At 36.6% G+C, this 4432-nt stretch overlaps 1 pseudogene; it reads left to right on the top strand.

Moving 5' to 3' along the window:
- The first annotated feature begins 2432 nt into the window (after window positions 1–2432).
- On the top strand, window positions 2433–3130 carry LOC116091956 (annotated as a pseudogene).
- Window positions 3131–4432: the final 1302 nt, after the last annotated feature.

Here is a 4432-nt window from a genome sequence, read left to right as displayed (position 1 = left end):
CTCTCAGCCCTTTATAAAGAAAAGATTGATACAATAAAACGAGTTTCTGCTTGGACAGACTCCCGGCTGGGGTGATTATTCTCCAGAGGCAGGAGATCCAAGCCGCTCACCATCCTGCTCAGCCCTGAGAGAGAGGCTCGCACACACACACACACATACACACACACACACTCACACACACACACATCTTGATACCCAGAGACATTTGAACATGGAAGGGTAAACTTCACAAGGAATCAACCTTACACTATAGGTAAATAAGGAAAGCTGAGAGCAGGAGAAATAGTCTTCCTTGGGAAAGAACAAATCAATTGGTTGTTCAATACTAAATAACTAATTTCAACAGCATCATATGAATATCCTTTATTTCCTCTCTTTTTTGGATTCATTCTTGGATACATATATACATAATTGATTATGACTTCTTAATTCACATTCTTATGCCTTTATTGCATATATGTATATAAACTTATTTTGTACATTTCAAAATTGTATACCAAATGGTTATGATACATATAACTGAGGAGTTTGCTTTTTGTTGTATTAAATGTTAAGGTTCTTCCCATGAAAATAGAAAAATATCAGGGTCATTCTTTATACCTTCAATGAGATAATGTATCACAGGTCTAGTCTGCAATGGATTATGTATTTCTTTTATACACAATAGAATGAAAATGGATGCTCTTGATATCTTCTTGTTCAATTATTTAAGAATGTTTTAAAAGAGTACAGCAAGAACTAGAATTATTAAGTATTATATTTTTTACATTTTCTGGTTGACTGGATATTTATGTTTGATTTTCAGCAGATTCACACTAATTTACATTCCCACCAACAATACAAGAAAGTTATGCTTTCTCCCACAAATATCTTTTTTAGTATTTTTATATGAGAGCTACAAGCTTATATTTCAATGTCATTTAAAGTGGTTTAAGATGTTGTTGAATCTCAGAAGCCATTCATAAGGTTGTTAGCTCTCCTAGTATACTTAGGAGTGTGGAAAGTTATCACTGAATATATCATGTCTGTTTTTGTCTTTATATACATACATAGAGATTGATTTATATATTGCAGAAATTAATCTTCCAGCCAGATTATTAGTATCTCACATCATGAGTTTTACTATCATTTGAAGGAATAAACTATTTTAGCTCATAAAAATATGCTCTTATGCTTTGTACTATAATTACTGAAGTATTTATTTTTATATTCTCATTAAGTTTATATTACATTAATATTTGCAGATGGTATGTGTAACAATTTTAAAGTATTCCATACAGAGAACAAATGTATCTAAAATCAATTTTACTGAACAGTTGATTCTTTGAAATGTGTTTTATAGGACTGCATTTCACAGAGCAGTTGCTATATAATATAGCAAGTCCTTCTAGATTTTCTTTTATTTCATTCATCTATTTCTGCAGAAATTATTACGGTCTATTATACCCTTTAAATGTAACTAGTGAGACCTTCCATTTTGCTCTATTTTTAGAGTATTTTCTTATCTACTCTGATATTAATTGTTCTCGATGAATTTTAGAATTAGTGTAGACGCATAAAAATTTCATTGTGATTTTTATCAGAGTTATCTTTTATCTGTAAATTATTTTGAATGGTACTATCATGTCATGCCTTTGTTGCAGTCCTTGATTTTCCTTTCATAACTATAATGCATATTTTAATTCTACTCTTCTTTTGTACTATTTAATAAAATATATAATTATATCTTCAAAGACTATGCACAACCTTTTAACTTTGCATTAAAATGTATAATCTTTTGTAACTACTCTAAATTAACAGTTATTCACAGTATTGTTTGATGAGATTTGGTGGGTGGCAACCATATTAAATGTTTGCTAAGTCAGTCTAACAACCTACAAAGCTTATTATTGGGTTTAATCAATTTTGAAATTTTAAAAATCATCATGGAAACCTTATCATTCCAATATAACTTCAAGTTTTCTGTCTCTTTATGCTCTAGCTTATATCTTCCTTCTCCTGCTCCTTCTTTCTCTGTCTCTCTGTCTGTCTTCCCCCATACCTCTATGTGTCCATCTCTTTTCAATCACTGAGAGGTCAGTGAGAACTTTGAAGTAGATAATGTTTTTCCACCTGAGGGTTATCTTAGTTAGGTTTCCATTGCTGAGAAGAGAAGCCATGACCAAGGCAACTCAAATAAGAACAACATTTAACTGTAGCTGGCTTGATCCATTTTGAAGATACAGAGGAGCGAGGGTGGAGGTAGGGAGGGTAGTCAGATCCAGGGACCTGAAACAAGGAGCCGCAGACCAGCTAGGGGCTTGGCAGCAGCGGCTCCAGGCCAACCAGAGCAGGTGGGGGCGGGGGGGCACCGAGTGTGCCGGGAGGGGGGTCCTGGTCCTCAGGCTATTCGACTTGGTCGCACTTTGACAAGGAACACGTCTTGACCTGTCAGAAATAGGAAGGTTGTTGATTACTCACAGTTTCAGGATTCAGATGATGCAGATGATGATGATGGAAGAGATTCAGGCTCTCCTGCTAAGAAGATTCATTCATCTCCCTAAGAGGCTAAAAATAAGAGGCGATCTAAAAAAAAAAATTCTCAATAAGATAGTGAAGACTCGGAAGAAAAAGATGTGAAGACCAAGAAGGATGATTCTCACTCAGCAGAAGACAGTGGAGATGAAAAATGTGATCATAAAAAAATGTACACCAGCAAGGACAGGCAGCATTTAAAAGCAGCTTCTTCGCAGAGAGAGTTGCTCTTGGAAGATGTTGGCAGTGAGGAAGAGCCGGAAGAAGATGATGAGGCGCCATTCCAGGAGAAAGATTGGAAGACAACGATGATAGTGATTATGGCAGTTCAGAAAAGGAAAACAAAAAGATGGTTAAGAAGTCCAAATCTGAGAGAAAAGAAAAGAAAGTGCCCAAACCCAGACTAAAGGCGAGAGTGACGCCAAGTCCAGTGAAAGGCAAAGGGAAAGTGGGTCTCCCCACAGCTTCAATGACATCAAAGGCAAAAACTCCTTCTCCCAAAGAAGAGGGCGAGGAAGCAGAAAGCCCTCCAGAAAAGAAGACATCTGCAAGCCCCCCACTCAAAAAGTCTGGAGATGAAGGGTCTGAAGATGAAGCTGTATCTGGGAAAGATTAAAAGTGATATTTAGGGAGAGGTTTTATTAAAAACAATAAAGGAAACCTCCATAGGACATGGTTTGAGCTGTGGCTTGATTCATGGGCTTTTGGTGCTATTTCATTTGTCTAGAATGATTTTCTTCTTTTAATCACTCTCTCTCTCTCAAAAAAAAAATTGTACGCTGACATGTTTAAGCTGGCATCTTATCTGAGTCTTTTCTTTGCCAATCCCCTTCCACAGAAGCCATGCCAATTAATCACTGGATTGACAGTTTCATCTTTGTGGGGAGTTTTGTTTTGTTTTGTTTGTTTTTGTTTTTGTCTTATGTTTTTTTGGTTTTTTTTTGTTTGTTTGTTTTTTGTTTTTCGAGACAGGGTTTCTCTGTATATCCCTGGCCGTCCTAGAATTCACTCTTTAGACAAGGCTGGCCTAGAACTCAGAAATCTGCCTGCCTCTGCCTCCCAAGTGCTGGGATTAAAGGTGTGTGTCACTACTGCCCAGCCATCTTTGTGTTTTTAATGGAGGGAAGGAATGCAGTGGCTCCAAAGCAATATGATTTGAGGTGGATGCTATGGAAACTGCTTCTTGCTAGAGAACAGCAACTTGGACAATAACCAAAAACAAAAAACAAGAAAGGTTTTAGTTAAATGTTCTTTTTTTTCCTGTACTTTTGACCGACCAGTTGTCACTTAGTATGAGCTTATATGTCTAACCTGTAAATGTCAAAAACAATCATGACTCTAAATTTGTACTAGTGAGGCAGTTGGGAGATGAACATGAATTCTGGATTGTTAACTCAGTACTCACATTATTTCCTTGGGTGTGGAGGGAATGGTGTTCCTGGAACTTATTATATTTGTCCTTCTCAAAGAGATTCAGAGCCAATAGTTCTTTTGTCTTGATAACAGCCTTTTTTTTTTTTAAAGTGGGCCACCAGAATCAGTATTAATTTCATATTTAATTCATGTTTTCATTGATTCAAGTTTTTAAAATACATCCTGTTTTGGGGTAAAGTTTTACCAATGATCCAAAATTAAAGAGAGATTTCTTTGAATTTTGATGACAAGTCTACCCCTCACAGTGCATTTCTTCACTGACTGACAATGTTAAAGTTTTAAGGAAAATAGAGTTTGAGTTAGTGTGAAAAAAATTAGGGCTGGCTTACAGGTTCAGAGGTTGAGTCCATTATCATCAAGGCAGGAGCATGGCAGCACCCAGACAGGCATGGTGCTGGAGAAGAAGCTGAGAGTTCTATATTTTGTTCTGAAGGCCACCAGGAGAAAACTGTCTTCCAGGCAGCCAGGAAGGGGGTCTCAAGCC

Source organism: Mastomys coucha, chromosome X (assembly GCF_008632895.1).
Source record: "Mastomys coucha isolate ucsf_1 chromosome X, UCSF_Mcou_1, whole genome shotgun sequence".
Classification (NCBI taxonomy): Eukaryota; Metazoa; Chordata; class Mammalia; order Rodentia; family Muridae; genus Mastomys; species Mastomys coucha.
Note: the sequence above shows the minus strand (reverse complement) of the source record. Positions and strands in the feature narration are given on the sequence as shown.